Source organism: Suncus etruscus, chromosome 16, assembly GCF_024139225.1.
Source record: "Suncus etruscus isolate mSunEtr1 chromosome 16, mSunEtr1.pri.cur, whole genome shotgun sequence".
Classification (NCBI taxonomy): Eukaryota; Metazoa; Chordata; class Mammalia; order Eulipotyphla; family Soricidae; genus Suncus; species Suncus etruscus.
The window spans coordinates 15602508-15623430 of record NC_064863.1 but is presented as its reverse complement, the minus strand read 5'-3'; the positions used below and the strand labels follow the sequence as shown (position 1 = coordinate 15623430).

Sequence of the window (20923 nt, the reverse complement as noted above, 5' to 3'; positions counted from 1 at the left end):
TACCACTCGTAGGGATATACCCTAGGAACATAAAAATACAATACAAAACTCCCTTCCCCATACCTATATTCATTGCAGCACTATATACAATAGCCAGACTATGGAAACAACCAAGATGCCCTTCAACAGATAAATGGCTAAAGAAACTGTGGTACATATACACAATGGAATATTATGTAGCTGTCAGGAGAGATGAAGTCATAAAATTTTCCTACACATGGATGTACATAGAATCTATTATGATGGGTAAAATAAGTCAGAGAGATAGATAGATAGATACAAAATAGTCTCACTCATCTATGGGTTTTAAGAAAAATGAAAGACATTTTTTACAATAATTCTCAGAGACAGAAGAGAGGAGGGTTGGAAGGTCCAGCTCACAACATGAAGCTCACCATATAGTGATGAGTGCAGTTAGAGAAATAACTACATTGATAACGATCATAACAATGTGAATGAATTAGGGAAGTAGAAAGACTCTTTCAAGTACAGGCAAAGGGTGGGGGTGGGAAGGAGGGAGATTTGGGACATTGGTGATGGGAATGTTGCACTGGTAATGGGGGGTGTTCTTTACATGACTAAAACACAACTACAATCATATTAGCAATCACTGTGTTTAAATAAAGATATTAATTTTAAAAAATGCAGTAACACAAACACAAGGTGGGAAATTGATGTGAAAGGCATCCATAAACAATATGACCATATGGAAGGAAAAAATCTCTATAAGCAAAGGAATACCAGCCAAGGATTATTGGCAAATACTGCATATCAGAAGAGACAAAGAACAATTATATTCCTCCAGAGTATCTGAGAGAGCAGGGATTTGCAACAGTTTGATCTTGGACTTCCGGCCACTAGACTGTTGATAGAGTATGGTTTTATTAAGTCATCCCACTTTGTGGTGCTTTATTATAATATCTATAGGAATCTACTGTATCATGTCATTTAAATTCTACCTGTTTTAGTTTCATTACCTGGGGATTATGCATTTCCTTGAATAGCCTGGCAAGCAATAATTGCTGGATAATTGTCAGCAATTAATATAATTTCAAGGATGAAGATATGAAATGCGGCACGCATTCCCTCCCATTCTAGTTCCTGAGGTAAGAGAATTAGAGCACATTTCTATGGAAAGCTCTTAGTAGAGCAAGTATGTCATGGCACAGATCATTTTCTCATTTTTTCTTGGTTTTAGCTACTTTAAGAATTTACTTCTTTAGCTTTTAATTCCTAGTTCTACCTGTATTGAGGTTGACATTCTGAAGAACAGAAAGTCTTAGCATCTATTTGCTATTTATGAGAAAAAAAGGGTGGTGATATGAATATTCTTTATTGATAATTTGGAGATCTACAATCAAATTCTGGATCTACTCAATCAACTCCATAAATTTCAGACTCATTTTATTTTGAGAAGTAAATATCAAACATTTTTTTCTCTTGTAAGCTTACTCTGATAGCCTAAATTTTTCTCCACAACTGCCACCACACCAATGTACTAACTTAAGGATTTATTCACTGATCTGCAGAAAAACATAATGCTCCAAATTATAGATATACCAGTTTAAGGACAGAGAGCTCTGGGGCCTAGTTGAAGTCAGGACAGAGAGCCTCCTTGCACCTCCATACATCCAGAAGCCTCAGTAGCCAAACCCATGACCTACAGTTGCCCCATGCCAGCATATCAGCCCAGCTCGGCAGGTCCAGGAACTCCTAGAGTGCCTGGGCACATACATAGCTGCAAAACATCACGATATTTTCCAGAGTGACATTCTAGTAGAAATGCACCAAATTGGATATGAAATTATTATAGAATACACTTAAGTTCAACAAACAAAACTAATAAAACTGAATGCCCAATTAGCAACAAAAAACCTAGTAAACCTTTAGAAAATGACTTAATAAAACCTTTGTTCCCATTTTCTTTGTTGTCAGGATATTATATTAGAGCTGGCACTTGTTGGTGTCCCAGCGGTATTAAGGATGTGGTTTGTCCTAAGAACAGGTTATCCTACCTCACCAGCTAACGATAAGACAAAATCAGAAGACTTGTCACCCGTTGGTCGGTCCAAAAGCCAAAATCGCGATTTACAGATGACTGGCTGCTAGATTCATGACTGGACTGAATATATCTTGAGACCAATAAAAAGCCATAGTCTAGGGTTTAAACTACGACCCGCACAACAACCATGATCCCTAGTTCCAAAGGTCCAGCAGAGACAATTGCAACGAAATGGGGCTTCTGGAAACACAATGAAAGAAGCTATCCTAGGTTCCATCCTAGGATCAGTGCAAAGACCAAGACTACCAACCACAGAAGATAGATGAAAATGACACTGAGGGAACAGAACTTCTAGAACCACAAAGAAAGACTTCATCATAAGTCCCACTCCTGGACCTGTGAGGATACTGAGATCTCTAGATACAGAGGTCTTATTTCATCACCCAGGACGGAGCAGTTTTCTAAACACCAGGAAAGCACCACCGGTAGAGTAAATGAACCTGAACGGAGTCTATAGTTATTCCCGTGACAATATACCCCAAGTGTGGAGAAACCCCATAGCGCTTAGGCCAAGTGAATTCCTTTTTTGAATGACCCCAATATTTACTGTGCCAGTGCTGGAGGGAAAAAAAAAAGGCAAAAAGCACAAAACATTTTTTTATTTTTTATATATTATATATTTTTTCTTCATTTATTATTATTACTATTTTTATTTTTATTTACCTATCTACTTTTTGTCGATTTCTTTGTTTTGGTGTGGTTATTTTGAAGTTGTTGTCCTCAGTTATATATATATATATATATATATATATATATATATATATATATATATATATATATATTTCTTCTTTTCTTTTCTTTCTTTAGGTGCTCTGCCATGTTTTTTTAACTCAAGACCATGGCTTTTTTTGTGGTGTCTATCGTTATCACTGGAATGCTCACTGGATATTTGACACTTCTTTTTGTACTGTTGGGGTGTTTCACCTTTTTCTCATTCCGAAAATGAGAGCCTCTAAAAGGATTCTGCCCATTTTCGACATATTTGACTTTTACCTCAGTTTATTACTTTTCTCTTCTTCAAATAAAACCACAGAACTTGAACTATGTAGTCCTTCCTCCAAGTTAGAGGGGGAAATAAGGGAGGCACCAAGACTAAGACTAATAAGTAGTAAGCTAGGTACAAAGGGGACCACATATTCTTGCAGTCCGGGGATGAGGGAGGAGGATATGGGAGGTAGGATGAACATGGAGGTGTAGGGAGGACAAATCGGTGATGGGAACCCCTCTAATTTTATGTAAAAATGTACCTATAATATTATTGTCAACAATATGTAAGCCACTACGATCAAAATAAAAATTATATTAAAAAATAAAAAATAAAACCTTTGTGAGATGTGACAATTTTCACAAATTTTCTTTTCATGTTGTTTTTTTCTTTCTTGATAATTCCTTTGACATTTAGTTGTAACAAGCAACTTTAAGTAAATTATTCATACCTGCCAATGTACAGGCTTGAAGGAGGTTGGAAAGTTGGGGAAAATGGTGGTGTGAATGTACATTGGCAGTGGAATTGGTGAAGGGATATTTTTGAATGCTAGAAATGATTGTATTATGCATAGCTTTGTAAAGCACTGATTTGCAATAAAATTTTAAACAACAAAAAATTGTGATCTGAACTCAAACGTCAATCATGTCAAACTCTGAATCTGACATAAAAAGGAAAAAAAAAAGAACTGTTACATATAAAAACTATAAAACAAAAACCAAATGGTAGCATTTGGCTTTAATGGTAAATAAAAATAAAATATAATATAATGTAGGTCATCATTTTTTGGGGAAATGGAAACATTTTCCAAAACATTTAATGTCCATATCTCATGAATACCCTGAAGATTCTAGGTTGGAGGTGCTATGTTGCATTTAATACATATTCTTTTTTTTTTAATATGCAACGCTTCACAAATTTGCGTGTCATCCTTGCACAGGGGCCATGCTAATCTTCTCTGTATCGTTCCAATTTTAGTATATGTGCTGCCGAAGTGAGTACTTAATACATATTCTTAAGAGGTGACCAGTGCTGCTTTATTTTTTTCATCCAATCAGTGTATCTCAGAAGGAAAGGTCACTTAATTTAGAGCATCAATTAACATAATAAATTAAGTACTCTCATTTTGCAATTGAAGAGCAGAGATCTTCGGAGCTGGTTCCAGAGTATCCTGTCTTTGCTTTTGGCCTAGGTTCCTGGATGGTTTTCCTTAGCAATATTTTTTAGTGAGTAATCTGTCTATTCAAAAGGCATTTATTTACTACTAGGATTTCCAGTAGAATAAGCTAAAAATGAAGCACTAATATGTCAGGCTAAGAAAAGTGCGTCATCATCACTATATATGCAAATAAGCGTATATACTATATTTACTTACTCTTAAGATTAAACAAATTCCAATAAATTCATTGTAAGTTTAAGTATTCGTTTGCCATGGCATTTTTTTTTTTTTGGACTCTGGGCCAAACTCTGATGCTTAGGGGCCACTCTTGGCTATGCGCTCAGAAATCACTCCTGGCCTGGGGGACCACATGGGACTCCTAGGCCAGTGAGCACAAGGCAGGCGCCCTAAGGTTTGTGCCACTGCTCCAGCCCCACCATGGCACATTAGTAATAAAATAAAATAGTAATAAAATATTTGAAATACATTTTTTAAATTTTATTTTATTGAAAAAATTGTGACCTAATGAATATAATATTTTAAATATATAATTGAATATCATTTAAAAATACTTCTTGTGTTTATTCTTAATTTTGGCTGTACTATATTACTCGTATTTTTAGACACTATATGACACTGTCTTCAGCATATTGTCTCTACTGCCTAGTGTTTTATTTCTTGTTAGGAAGAAATAAATAAAGGAAGAAATAGCTATCAATATTCTACTCAGGTTAGAATAACCAACATTATCTTTTATTTTATTTTACTTTTTTTTTTTTTTGGTTTTTGGGCCACACCCGGTGGTGCTCAGGGGTTATTCCTGGCTATCTGCTCAGAAATAGCTCCTTGCAGGCACCGGGGACCATATGGGACATCAGGATTCGAACCAACCACCTTTGGTCCTGAATCGGTTGCTTGCAAGGCAAATGCCGCTGTGCTATCTCTCCGAGCCCAAACCAATGTTATCTTTTAATGCCTTTTTCTGTTTAATTAAGTAGAGGTCCTCTCAATACTTCACTTTTTCAAAATACCCAGAAAATAGTTTTTTTTTAGGTTAAAAACACTAGGTAAAATGGTAAAATATCATTTTTGAGGGCATGGTACCCCTGGTGGGTTTTAGATGTACAGGGGTTACTCCTGGAAGGGCTCAGACCACATAAATCTAGGATTTAACCAGGATTTGCTATATGCAATGCAATACTGTACTGTATTTTCAGTACAATTTTTTTTAATAATGTAACTTTGGGAAGGTTTTAAGGACAAAAACTGGTTCTCAAAAAGACAATCACTTTACCAGTGATCTTGAGTAAAACCTTCCTATATTTCCTACTCCCAAAGTTCACAAAGAATAGCTAGGGGCTAAAAATGATCCAATAAGTGGTCAATGATCTAATCACAGTATGTAATGCAACCTCACTTAATAATCTAATGGATGGAATTGCACTAGGTCAGCCAGAAGAGATTTATAGAAAGTGGTATATTTGGTGAAAGAGTAAGAGTTATGTGATATCTTTTATCTTGTCTTATGTTTCACTTGGTTGCTAATTTAGATCTTTTGATATGAAGAATAGCTATTATTTGCTGATAATTTACTGACAAAATCATTTCTATCTCTATATTCTATCACCACTCCAGTGAATAAATTGAACCAAAGAGATTTTGAAAAGGTCATGAGACCTTGAAATTACAATCTATCAGAAATATTAGAACCAAAATGTATTTGTGATTGGCATTTTGAATAGGAGTGGTTATGTAAATAACACTGGTAAAACTTTGGGATTTTCAGTAGACAACAGAAGCTTAGGCATATTATATGCTGAGTCCTTAAACAAATAAAACACTTTTTGGAAGAGAAAATTTGGCCACATCTTGCTATGCTCAGGGTTTATTCCTGGCTCTTTGCTTGAAGATCACTCTTGGTAATGTTAGTAGGCTCTCTGTGTAATTCTGGGAAGTAAACTGGGAATGGCCATGTACAAAGCCTGTACTATCTCTGGTCCCATTAATAAAAGACCTTTGGTAATGGTTTTTATCCTCCTCCTCCTGACTTGTGAGATCATTTAAAGTATTGTGTATGCATATTCTATTTTATTAGAAGTGTTTAAACTAATACATATGGCAAACTTTTCTAATCAATTATTAAATGAGTGATAAAGAAATATAGTCAGAAATACCAAACAAGATCACAATTGGGAAAAATATAGTAACTCTACAACAATCTCTACTTCTTCAACTCAAGTTCCAGTAACACTACAGATAAGAGACTATTTTATAACTTTTTTCTTTTTATTTTTTTTTTCTTTTTGGTTTCTGGTTTTTGGGCCACATCCAGTGACGCTCATGGGTTAAACCTGGCTATGCAGTTAAATCTTGGTCACTATGTACTTTAAATATAACTGTGAGACTTGTAATTCACATTGGTCACAATAAAAATTGAAAAAAAAAAAAACTAACAAAATTGGTCAAAGGAACAATAAAAAAAAAATTGCCCCTGGAAGGACCAGCTCATGACATGAATCACGACATGGACCACAAAGAGTGATGAGTACAGTTAGAGAAATAACTACATTGAGAACTATCATAACAAAGTGAATGAATGAGGGAAGTGAAAGGCCTGTCTAGATTACAGGTGTGGGTGGGGTGGAGAGGAGGGAGATTTGGGACATTGGTGATGGGAATGTTGGACTGGTGAAGAGGGGTGTTCTTTACATGACTGAAACTCAACTACAATCATATTTGTAATCACGGTGTTTAAATAAATATATTAATAACAAAGAGGTTATGTTCACTCATTCAAGATAACTGAAAATATTTAATATTTATATTATAAACTTTATAAATGGACATTGCACTTAAAATATTATTCTTAAAAACTCAATTGTATTGCATATAATGGTTTAATAGTATGAGAAGTTAAATGAATAATAGTTTTGGCTTGGATTAGTTTATTGGCAGGCTAAATTAAGTAATGTTCAGAATAAAACAGTTTTAGAGGTAGTCGTTGCCAAACATTCCTCTGTAACTCAGTACTTTCTGACACTTGGTGATTGCAGTGGATTTCTTTGGGTGTAAAAATAATTTTTTCTATGCCAAATAATTTTAGGGAGGATATATTGGAAAAAGAACACTGTGAAGACGTTGCTTCATAGACTTTGTTTTGTATAATTTTCTGTTGGAAAAATTCACTGAAGAATGGGAGGTGAACCATACATAAATAGACTCTGTTCTGAGTCAAGGCCCAAGGCAAGTTAACATAAAATCTTTTATTCATCAGTGATGAATTGGACATCTTAGTTGTTATGGCTATTGGGACTTTATGATTACAAAACAGCAATATAAATTCAATTGAACTGATCTCAATATATGTGTGTCCATTGAATTGAATTTATTTATTCATTTAATTGGCAAGAAGAATTTATTGAGTATCCAACCTTTTGTATAAATACTTAGATAAAGTGAACAAGATTACCTAAATATACCTTGAGTTGCTTGTGGTAGTCACATTTTTGAAAACACAGTAAAGTGTGCTATTAAAGAAAAGAGTAAATTATGATTGGAATTTAAATGGAATGGTAATAAATATTTTAGGAATTTAATGAAAGAGTAGAAAGGCAATATATGTGATGAAATTTGTTTTGTAAGGATTAGCAATAAAATATAAGTAGGGAAATTCCAGCTAGGGGAAAGAATATAAAAATGGGAGCAATACATATAAATAAACACACATAAAAAGTTTATGTCCAAGGTATCTCTGAGTTTCATTAAAATTTATATCCATAAAACTAATGAAGTATTACATCAAGTTGGAATTTTATAAACTATTTCTGTACTTTGGCATTTAGAACCCTAATTCTTCAGAGAAGTCCTAGCATTATTAGGGTAGTTTAGTCTGACTCTGAAAATAGAAAATATATGCTCAATATTTAGGTTAGAGAGGTAGAATAAACTCATTATCTGTGACAAAGAAAATTATTATATGTAAATTGTTCATGTAATAATTTACAAACATGAATATTTATAGAATCTAGGGAGAGTTCTTAATTATATCAGTGTCAATTAATGGGATGGGATTTGTAATAAAGGAATAGTCTGCAACAGTTAGGCATCTGATCTCTCTTGCAACAAAGACCTACAAGAACGAAAATTCTGGGCAAGCAGGAAATTTGCATATTAAGAAGAAATTAACATGAACACCGATGTCTTAAATTTGGGAGATCATTAACAAATTCCTTATATTTTAACATCAGTGTCTTATTAAGTAGGAACTAACTACTGACATGAGAACTGCAATGTCTGTCCTTGTACTTTTTGCAAATAAACATTTAAAAATGTGTATATATATATACACATATATATATATACATATGTGTATATATACATAGGCCTTACTGATAAATCTTTATGCTAACTTCCACTAAGAAGCTAAGAATTCAATTGACTGATATTGCTGTTTAGAAAGCTGTCAAGCAGGGGTCTCAAACTCAATTTACCTGTGGGCCGCAGGAGGCAAAGTCGGGGTGATCCTTGAGTGCAAAGTCAGTAGTAAGCCTTGAACATTGGGGAGTGTGACCCAAACAACTAAAACAAAACAAAACAAAAAAGATTCTTCTAGGGAGAGGGCCACAAAATGTTGTATGGAGGGCCATTTGAGGCCGCAGGCCGCGAGTTTGAGAACCCTCACTCAGAATCATCTCACTTTCTCAAAACCACTCAAGGTTATAGAAGTATTAAGTATAATAAAGAATATTATGCAGCTTGCTTGTGTCTATGTCAGTCAGTCTTTGTCCATTACAAATGAATATCAAAACTGTATTGATGAAAGCATCAAACTATAGTTTTCTGGGGTTTTCCACCAGTACCTGGAAACTACATTGATTCTCAGTTGATTGACAATAACAAACCTTTAACTGAATATGGCAACAAGGTTATTTTATACATGGATGACAGAAGCTTATATTTAACAACACAATTCTAACATGTTCGACACTTCTGAAGCTGAATATAATCATATTATGACATAGTAAGTATGTTATATGTTAAGTGTTTATACATTAATAAATGTATATGCTATAACTAAATATTGAAGCAGGCACAACAAAAATATGAATTTCCAAAAGGATATTTTTAATACTTATAGAAAATTGGACTACACAACAATAAATTGTAATATTCAATGAATGTAATATTAATGTATATATTAATATAATATTATGTAGATAGTATTACTAGTATATATTCAATTAATACATATTAAATGGAATGCATATATTTAAAAATGATAAGGAATAGTCCTGTTCCATGAGACAAAAATGCTAAAATATGTACAGTATGATTCCAGTTACCTTAAATTTTATGAATTGTCTAGGAAAAGTTCTATAAGAAGATATAAGGTATTTTGTGTTTTATTATGTATTGTTTTTGTTTGTAAATTTACACTGAAAAATGCATCAACCTATAAATAGAATTTTTATACTTTTTTCCTGTAATTAATATGTATTTTAAACTTAATCAACATTTAAAAGTGCAAGTATTCTGTTTTGTTTTGTTTTGGTGATGCTTAGAACTTACTCCTGGCTATGTGCTCAGCAATCGCTCCTCGCTTGGGGGACCATATGAAATGCCAGAATCAAACCCAGGTCCATCCGGAGTCAGCTCTGTGCAAGGCAAACTCCCTACCGCTGTACTATCGATTCAGCCCCAAATCCAAGCATTTTGTTTCTAATTTTATTTATTCGTTCTTGTTAATTTAGCATGGTATTAATCAAGCAATGTTTGGCTATTTCAGTTGCTAGGATTTGTAAGTTTAGTTGTTGATATTATCCTTTCTTACTTATATAATAGCTACTGTTTCTAAAAAAATTAAATCATATTAACTGAAATAGATTTTATTATAAAGAGCGATTGTCTATGCAGGAATATGCATTAGGGTCTCTGCAATTCTGGTGCTGTGGGAAGTTACTATAATTCCACGTCCAAAGCACAGAATAAAAACACTGAAAACATAAGATCGAAGCTGCAATCATCAAACTTTGTAATGTTTCTGTCAAGGTGACAGGTGGACTCTGCAGGCATGGAGGCAGGGAGTGGGATCTTGATGGAATGTGGAAATACTTGTAGAGGGAGTTGGCTTTGGTATTGGAATTGATATTGAAATATAGTATACTTGAAACTTAATTATCAATAACTTTGTAAATCATGGTTCTTTAAAGGAAAAAAATTTAGAAAAGGAAAGTTCTATGTTTATTCCATTAAAAAGAAAGGCTGTAGGTTCATAACACTCATAATCAACGTTTTATTCCAAATTGTGAAGTCCCATTAAGTGAAGGAGTGAATTATTGATTTTTCCTCCTCATTGTTAGAATTACAGTTCTTTTTCTTTGTTTCTTTGTTTGTTTGTTTGGTTGGTTTTTGGGTCACACCCGGCAGTGCTCAGGGGTTACTCCTGACTCCATGTTCAGAAATCCCTCCTGGCAGGCTCGGGGAGACCATACGGGACACCGGGATTCGAACCGATGACCTTCTGCATGAAAGGCAAACGCCTTACCTCCATGCTATCTCTCCGGCCCCTCTTTGTTTGTTTTTTTGTTTTATTTCTTTTTGTTTCTATTTTGAGTGGCTCTCAGTGGTTGCTCTTGGTTCTGCACTCAGTAATTTCTCCTGACAGACTCAGGAGACCATATGAGATAACGGGAATCCAACCTGGTTCCATCCTGAGTAGGCAGTGTGCAAAGCAAATGCCCTACCGCTGTGCTATGGTTCCAGCCCTAGGAATACAGTTTTGTATTAAAAAAAAAACAACAGCAATATCTGGTAGCAAAAAATAGGCAAGTAATATTTGGTGAACTTGAGGAGTAATCTGATAGCAGTGAAAGTTAGAAAAACATTTTTTATATCCCTTTTGGCCATCTACATTACTTCTTTGAAAAACTATTTCTTCTCATTTTTAGATGGGGTAAGATGATATTTTCTTATTAAGTTCTATTACTAACTTGTATATCTTAGATATTAGGTCCTTATCAGATGAACTTTGTGTGAATAGTTTCTCCCATTCCCTGGGTGGTCATTGTATCTGAGTCATTGTTTCCTTTGAGATTAAAGAGCATCTCGATTTTATGTAGTCCCATTTGTTTATTTCTGCTTCCACTTGTTTGAACAGTGCTGTTTCCTTATGGAAGATGCCATTAGTCTCAAAATCATGGAGAGTTTTGTCTTTGTAATCTATATACCTTATTATTTCAGGTCTGATATCAAGGTCTTTAATCCATTTTGATTTGTGCATGGTGTTAGATAGAGGTCTGAGTTTGCTTTTTTGCATGTGGTTAACCAGTTGTCCTGACACAACTTGTTGAAGACTTTCCTTGCTCCATTTCGTGGATTTCTTTTGCTCCTTATCAAAGGGAATTGATTATGTGTCTTGGATTCATTTTCTGAATACTATATTCTATTCAATTGATCTAAGGTTCTGTCTTTATTCCAATATCATGCTATTTTAATGACTATTGCTTTATAATACAATTTATATTTGGTAAAAGTGATGCCTTTCATCTTCTTTTGACTGTGTCTCATTTTATGAGTGTTTGATCCATTTTTTTAAATGTCATGGATATCCTTAGTGTTCCACATCACTAATCATCAGGGAGATGAAAATCAAAACAACAATGAGGTATCATCTCATGCCACAGACTGGCACAAATCAGAAAGAACAAGAACAAGTGCTGGTGAGGATGTGGGGACAAAGAAACTCCTATTCTTTGTTGGTGGGAATTGGAATTAGTCCAATCTTTCTTGAAAACAATATGGATATTCCTCAAAAAGCTGGAAATTGAGCTCCCAATTGATCGAGCAATACAACTCCTAGTGATATACTTTAGGAAAGCAAAATCACAATACAAATATGATATCTGCAACCTTATTTTTTATTGCTGCACTATTTACATAGCCAGAATCTGAAAACAACCCAGCTGCCCAACAACAGAAGAGTGGCTAAAGAAACTTTGATATATACACAATAAAATATTTTACAGCTGTTGAGAAAAGTGAAGTCAGAAAATTCTCCTATACATGGATGGACATGGAAAGAATTACGTTGAGTGAAATGAGTTAGGGTAGACATAGAATAGTCTCAATCATCTGTGAGATATAAGAAAAATAAAAGACAACATGGCAATAATATTCAGAGACCACAGACCTGAATGCTGGGCAGACCAGCTCATGACATAAAAGTTTCTACAAAGGTGGTTAGTGAAAATAGAGGACTAACCATGATGACAACTATCGTAACAATTATAGTGAGGGAGAGAGGCAGGGGATTGGGGTTGGTAAAAAAAAAAATGGGGGGGGAGTATTGGTGGGAAGTTTACACTGGTGAAGGGTGGTGTACATTCTATTACTAAACCCAAAATATGAAATTTTTTGTAAATATGTTGATTAAATTAAAAATAACTTCCTGAAATTGGTTTTATTTATAAACTGAAGCACACCATTCCTCACCCTTGTGGCCACCCCACCCTACTATCCTTTTGTGTTTCTGTGAAGGTTAAAAGATGGAAGCTTGGGAAGAAACTTGCTAACTCACTATGTGAAATAAATGATTAAAAAACAGAAAGTTAGGAAAACTTTCTATGACCTTATAAATGATTTTGAGAATGTGGTTTTTAAACTCAAGTTACATTTTTCAGAAACCTGTTTTGCTTCATCACTTTTTCCTTGCAACACGAGTATATTTTGACAAATCTTAGTATTAAATATATCCAGTGGGTATTAGAATGAAATATGGAAGTTTTCACAGAAACCATTTCTAAAACAGAAAAAAAAGAGATTTGGCTAAGGTTTGGCAAGAAATTTTAAATTGTTTCCTGACATAAAAGATCCTCTAAAAACATTGAATGACCTGACTTTGAATAGACTAACTTTAGAACATCCATTTCAATGGGAAATTAAAGCAATCTTTCATGGGAACATTGATAGGAATTTAGTGGTCTATAAATTGAAGCACTAGGAGAGGCCTGGTGGTCAAAGAAGGTATAGTAATACTTAGAATCCTCGATGTATGTATAATTAAGAATAATATAATTACATATATGTCTACCCCTAATTGTACATCTTATATATGTGTACTTCATATATATAATCTCGAATCAAAATATGCAATTATTCTAGTGAGAACAGAGTGTTGTCTGCTTTTATCCAAGAAGATAAATAGTTGTTTCTGACATAGTATGTATTGTGAGTGCACTAACTCTATCTTGGTAGTTGAAATGCTGAGTTGGTTGGTATCTATGATGCTAATTAACAGCCACAGTAACACAATATGGGGGATTTTTTGCATTCAAATTTGACTCTTCCTGTATTACTATGAGCCCATGAACCCATGTGAAGAAAGGATGATAATTTTCATAATGATAATGTTCCTGATTGTTCTAACCAGAATGGATTTCTGGGGAACATTCCTGCTTGGGAAGCCACAAAATTCTCTGCTTCTATGTAGATATTCCTATAGGTCCTGCTCATGCTAGCTCAGAAGCTGATTAGATCCCGAGGATTACCTACTTCTTCATACCAAAGCTGGCACTGAAGTCTTAGGTTCAGAGATGACCCACCGAGCTAAGATGGACCAGAGGCCATTCCTCCTCTGACCGAATCACATCTTAGGTTTCCAGTGTGATGAAAAACATAACTTAGGTGTATGATATCTGAGGGATGAAAAGGATTGAAATGCTTTTTATTCTATCTTTGCCAGCAAGTCTTGGTGATGTAATTTCTCAAAATATTCTATAGCTCAGAAAGATAGAGCATTTCCCTGAGATTTGGGGATGTCATGAGGAGGATTTATAAATGAGACAGACAATCATTTGTAAATGAGACAGAGAAAGTTGGAACCGTGAATTTCTAAGATAACAGATGCTGACAATTTCTCCAGGAAGGAAATTGAACTAGTCCAAAGAAGAAAAAGGGTAAAAAGTTGATATTTGTTAGCCTTAACTAAACTGACTAAAAGTATTAAAGGCAGTAAATATTTGCTTCTGTATTTTGTTTGTCTGGTTTTTTTTGGGGGCGGGGGGTACTCTATTCAGTAACCAGGTATTACTCCTGGCTTTGCCTAAGAAATTATTTCTGGAATACTTGGGGGACCATATGGGATGCCTGGAGTAGAACCTGGGTTAGCAGCACGCAATGCAAAAGCCCTACCCATTGTCTTGTTTTTCTTCAGCCCCTGCTCCTTTGTTTCTTATCATCACACATACAGAATTATGGAATGGTAGGTGTAAAAAAATTTTTCCATTCCTTTTAGGAAGACTTAAGTGTGAGTTTTTTTTTTCTCCTGTTAATCTTCAGTCTCTTGCCAAAGTTCTAGTTTTATTTTAAGGTGAGGCCACATGAATAATAATGTCTAATGGGGTGGCTGTGATCTTAATAGGGTCTTCCCCAGAGTTCACTTCGTGGGGTAGGAAGAAAATCCTTTATTAAAGCAACTATATTTGCAACTCCATCTATTTTTTTGAAATATAAGTCATCAACTGTCCTTTACACTTGAAAGGAAAAGCCATTTAAGACCATCCTAGAATGTATTCCTCTGAGGATTTGTGTCTTATTCTGGAGGTTAAAAATGTGTTTCTTTCATACACAATAATTGAAACTTCAAAATAGATACTTCTGCGCCTAGAGATTGGTGAGAAAGAACCCAATTGTGCCTTCCCAGAAATCCAGATAAAAAGAAATAGTTTGTTTTCTTCTTTTCTGTGAGAGGTTTGCTGACTTCTGACACCTTCCCTTACTCTTTGTGTGCTTTTGTGTATAACTCTCTACAGTGACTAAATCATAAGCCCCCTGAGCTTCTAAAAGTAAAACTTCAGGTTTCTGTTTGTTTGTTAAGAAATAAAAGGGAAGGAAAATGTTTGTTCCCACCTTCCTTTCTTTTCTAGAGAATATTGCTCTTTTTTGGAACTGACACAACATTGCTAGCCAAGCCTGATTTGGAATTCATGCAGTTTTGAAACTCACTGAAGCCAACTGACTTTATTATTCTTTATTGTTGTGTGAATGTGTGTGTGTGTGCTATATTTGAGTAAAGCTGTTTAAAACTACTTTTTAATTGTTTTTGGAAGAATATACTAAAATTTCATTTTCTTTGTGCTAATTTTTGGTGAATTTTCTTCTAAGAGAAAACAGGCTAATTAAATACTATGCTTCTTTTGTGGAGGAAATGTCTTGAAATGTTAGGCTCCTTATTTTATTAGATTAATATGTTTTGTGCTAATTTTTCCATACTCTGATAGTATTTAGAGGTTACACATTTAATGGAGAGAGAAGACGTGTTTTGATTAAGAAAGTTGGCCGAACAATGTAAAATAAAAGTTGCAGTTTTTTAAGTGTAATTATCACATAAAGAGAAAACCTTGTTCACATTCATTCTGATGAATTGATGCATTTATCTCTTTATACTATAAAAATATTCAAGATATTGAAATGAAACAAAACAATAATTGGGTATTTAATCTATATTCAATACAGGTTTTCTCAACGAGAAACACAGCCTTCTGGGAAGCATGCACAATCTCAGAAGTATGTATATTTTTTTCTTTAAGATGTGTGGTTGAGGGGGCGGGCGGTGGCGCTAGAGGTAAGGTGCCTGCCTTGCCTGCGCTAGACTTTGATGGACCGCGGTTCGATCCCCCGGTGTCCCATATGGTCCCTCAAGCCAGGAGCGACTTCTCAGCGCATAGCCAGGAGTAACCCCTGAGCATCACCGGGTGTGGCCCAAAAACCAAAAAAAAAAAAAAAAAAAAAAAAAGTTGTGTGGTTGAAAAGACATTTGTAATATGTACCAGGACTTTAAGCAGCACTGAAGACTCGATCTTCCTATTAATACTTAGAAATTCAAATAGGGCTTCTTGTGGTTTGCTTTGCTGGCCTCAATTTACTTGTACACCGTGAAATCATGCCAAGCAAAATTGAGGAAATCAAGAACATTTTGCTCAAAGCTCAGCCAAGAGCATAAAGATAAAAGAGAAGAAGAAAAAAAAAAAGACAAGGTGATGTTCAAAGTTCAGGTACCTGTAAAATTTTGGCCATCAGGGATAAGTAGAAGCAAAATGTAGAAATATTGGAGCAGACACAGATTTGGCTGTGAAGGAGGTGAGAAGAACCAGCGTGCAAGTAAATGATATTAAAGATGTGAAATGGAAAAATAAAAAAAAAAGAAATTTAAATAGATTTCAATGGAGAGAAAAGCGTGTTTTGCCTCAAGTTTACCTTTTTTTCTTCACACTTCTCACTGTGGCTTAAAGCACATGTATCTCAGAAACTAAACTAAAATAAAAATGTCATCCATTGTACATACATCTTCTTTTAAAATCAAGCAAGAAACAACCATAAAAAGTAGCTGATATGTAATTTGGCTACCTGAATAGAAGTAGAAATTTCTGAAATGTATAGAATATAGTATGTTTGCATTCTTTTTGTGTTATTGTGTTGTGTGTTTGAGTTATCGGTTTCTTTTCGCTGCTGTTTCATGAAAAGTTAGGTTCTGATACAAAAGCAGTAAGAGAATAATCCCTTTTAAAAAGTATTTAAGCATAGGGCTATAAGAAATAGAAGATAATGTAGGAATAATACAGGGTTTTGCTTCATTTTAGTGGTTAATTACATAACTTTTGCAAAGTTTAATTTCACTATATATGTGAGTTTTTCTCTTAGAAAATGCACACTATGGAGCTGGAAAAATTGGGCCTTCTCCTTGTACATGGCTGACCCTGGGTTCCACCTTCTGCATTCCATATGGCCCCCAGATTCTGCCAGTAATTATCTCTATGCAAAGAGCCAGGAGTAATCTTTGAGCACTGCTGAGTGTGGCCAAAAATATAAAGAATGAACAAAAAAATGCACAATAAAATCTACTCAAATTCAAGGAATTCATCAACTTAATGTTAAATCTTCGGACTTTACAAGACTACTGGCTTCATTTAAGAACCAGTTAAGTTATATAGAGAGAAAATTACCAACTAATTTTTAAAGACATCTCCATAACTAACATTCTAACCTTGAAATTAATGTGTATTATTTATATAAACATTACTTCTTGAATTTTACCCACTGTGAAACCCAGTATTGAGGTCGTTGTGAAAATGCTTAAGTTCATAAACATAATCAATTCATTAGCCAAATGTTAAACCCTGTCCTAACTGTACTGCTCCAGTATTTGTGGCAAGCTTCCTACCATGGTTTGGTCCTCCTGGCTCTACTGTCTGTTGGCTTTGGATATTCTTACCACAGTATCTTTTATTTTCTTATAACCCCATAGATGGGTGAGATTATTCTATGACCATCTCCCTATGACTCATTTCACTCAGTACAATACTCTTCATATCTATTCATATAAGCAAATGTTATTACTTCATGTTTTCCTAATAACTGCACAGTATTCCATTGTGTAGAAGTACCACATTTTCTCTAGCCACTCATTTGTTATTTGGCACCTGGCTTGTTTCCAGATACTAAATAGTGCTGCCAGAATATAGAAGTGCAGAGGACTTTTTTGTATTGTGTTTTTGTGTTCCCAGGGTATATCCCTAAAAGTGGCATTGCTAGACCTCAATTTTCAGCTTTCTAAGGAATATCCATATTGTTTTCACTAAAGGCTGGACTATTTAGTATTCTCACCTTCAGAGAATGAGAGTTGCTTTGTTCTTGCATTCATGCCAGCACTGGTTGTTGTTGTACTTTGTGGTGTGTGTGTGTGTGTGTGTGTGTGTGTGTGTGTGCGTGTATATGTTGTGAGAAAGAGAGAGAGATATGGTACTTCATTGTTGTTTTGATTTGTATCTCCCTGATGATTAATGCTGTGGAACTTTTTTTTTTTTATGTGCCCTTCTTCTGTCCATCTGTATTTCTTCTTTGAGGGAATGTCTGTTGATTTATTCTCCCCAGTTTTGGATGGGGTTAGATTTTTATTTTTCTTGCTGATTTCTACAAGTATCTTGTATTTCTTAGATGTTAACCTCTTATCAGATGGATATTGGGTAAATAATTTCTCCCATTCTGTACATAGTCTTTGTATTCTAGTCAGCATATCCTTTGAGGTGCAGAAGCTTCTCAGTTTAATCTAGGCCCATAATTTATCTTTGCTTTCACTTTCTTAGTCAGTCATGTTTTTTCCATGAAGATGCCTTTCACTTACCTTTGTTTTCCTCTAAGTACCTAAGGATTTTAGGTCTGAGATCAAGGTCGTTAATCCATTTTGATTTAAATTTAGCGCATGGTGATAAAGATTTGAGTTTACTGTTTTACATATTGATAACCAGTTTTTCTAGCACCACTTCTTGAAGAAGCTTTGCTTGTATTACTTGCCCCTTAATCAAAGATTTAATTGATTATAAACCTGTGGGTCTGTCTCAGAATATTCAATTCTATTTCCTTGATCTGAAGTCTGTCTTTATTCTAGTGCCATGCTGTTTTAATGAGTACTTCCTTGTAGTACATTTTAATATTGGGGAAAGTGATTCCTCCTATCTTCTTTTTTCCAAGAGTTGCTTTAAGTATCAGGGGATAGTTAGTGTTCCATACACATTTTAGGATGATTAGATTCACTTCTTTGAAAAATGGCATGGATCTTCTTATAAGGATTGCAATAAATGTGTACAATGCTTTGGGAATATTGGCATTTTAATGATGTTGATTTTTCCAATCCAGGAGCAGGATATATGTTCCCATTGACTTGTGTCTTCTTTTATTTCATGAAGCAATATTTTGTAGTTTTCTTTGCTAGGTCTTCATCGATTTGTATTTGACAATTTTTAACTGATACAAATATTTTTATACTAGTGAAATTCAAACAATTGAAACTTTATGGATTCCATGATACAGTACTAATTTTATTCAGTTTATTCTAGAGATAGAATAGATTGATAACAAAGGCACTATATAATATTTTACTTCTTTTTAACAGATGTTTGCATATTAGTTATTCACCAACTCATATGGACTATGAGTATTTCAAAATACCAACAAAAATATTTGAAAGGAAGGAATAAATGAAATAATTTGAATGGGTTGTTAGTATTCATTTTTTTAAATTTTTATTTGAATAACAATAAAGTGATTCTTATGTAAATTGCATCCTCTATAAGTTCACTTTTATAAACCAGAAACAGAAGAAAGTTGAATTTCCATCTTTCATGAACTCAATTCCTTTCTTATTATCTCCTTTGACTTAACTCGGAAGTTGCTAATGGTAACAGAAAAATAACAGACTTGGAATTCCTACTCACACTAGTCTGTTCTATAAAGCTCTCTTATCTAGAGAGCTAGAATGAGAAACCCACTGTTTATGTTATATTATTATCAGTAATTCTCAATGAGACTTTAATTGCCTTAATTTCTGTTCTGAATGTGGAGTCTGGGATGTGTGCCAAACATACTTTCTTTGAAAATAATAATAAAAATACATCCAGGTTTTGATTTTGCAAACATCTCCCTTGTTTAACGGTTCACTGCATGAAATTCTAGTGAATTATATGTTTTGTTATCTTCAGTTTTATTGTAAATTCTAACTGCAGGGTTCTTGTTGAAAAAAATTATTGATGTGACTTGTGATAATCCAATAAGAATTAAATGAAGCATTATACAAATTACTTTACCAAATTTCTTTTTTTCTTTTTTTAGTTCTTGTTGCTGATAACACATCAGCGTGAATAACAAGTTAGTCATGATTTTGAAGCTTGCCACACATTTTCTTTTCTTTGTTGAGCAATGATAAGTTCTTGTATCATTTTATATTTAACCCTAAGTTAAATGTAATTAGAATTGCCTAAAAAGAAAATTGTATAGACAATTTTATTTCATTTCTTTTTCTTTGTTTGTTTGGAGTCTTTAGTAGTGCTCAGGGACTTTTTCTACCTTTGTGCTCAGGAATGATGCCTGGTGATGCTCCAGGGACCATATGAAGTGTCAGATTAAAATTTTGTCAGTCACATGCAAGGCAAACTTCATAATTCCTGTGCTGTCTTATTGCCACTATAAAAATATTAAAAGTAAGATAACTTCAAAGCTAGATTTTTGTATCTGGAGCAGAAGCATTATAGAAAACTTCTTTGGAATTTATGGTATCAGAAGTCAATTCTTCTTGACTTTATAACTATTATTTGGGGGAAATGTATTTAACAAGAAGAAAAAGGAAAATTCTATTTTTGGTATTTGGTGGATATTTTAGAATAACAGTATGAAGAATATATATGTTTTATCTTATTTTCAATGAGAAATTTTATATAACATAACTGAGCATTATAAAATAACAAATCATTATTTAAAGTAAAGTATATTAAAAATGGGTGCAACTGTTGCTAAGAATCAATTTAAAAACTATTTATTTCAACCCCAAAACACCCCTCAAAACCCTATCTCCCATACTCATAATAGCTCAGAAATCTGCTAGAATCATATATATCTCCATAAATTCGCCTTCACTCATCATTTCACAGAAAGCAATTATATATGTTCTTTTGTGTCTGACTTTTTCACTTAGATCATATTATTTAGCTTTTTGCTTAGCATTACATGCATTAATAATTTATTTATTCCTTGTGTAATTATTTTCTTTTGATACACATTAGGTATTTGCAATGTTTAATTCACACAATGTCGCATTATAAAATTATATTCACTTTTATAGCTGCATAGTTAAAAAGTGGCATATGTGAATAGTTGAAAAATCTGGTTTCTA

At 34.0% G+C, this 20923-nt stretch overlaps 1 non-coding gene across 1 annotated transcript; it reads right to left on the bottom strand.

The window, feature by feature from the left end:
- Positions 1-3942: 3942 nt before the first annotated feature.
- On the bottom strand, positions 3943-4049 carry LOC126033010 (U6 spliceosomal RNA). The gene has a single exon (XR_007504167.1). It is a non-coding gene; the product is annotated as a U6 spliceosomal RNA (small nuclear RNA).
- Between the last annotated feature and the right edge of the window lie 16874 nt (positions 4050-20923).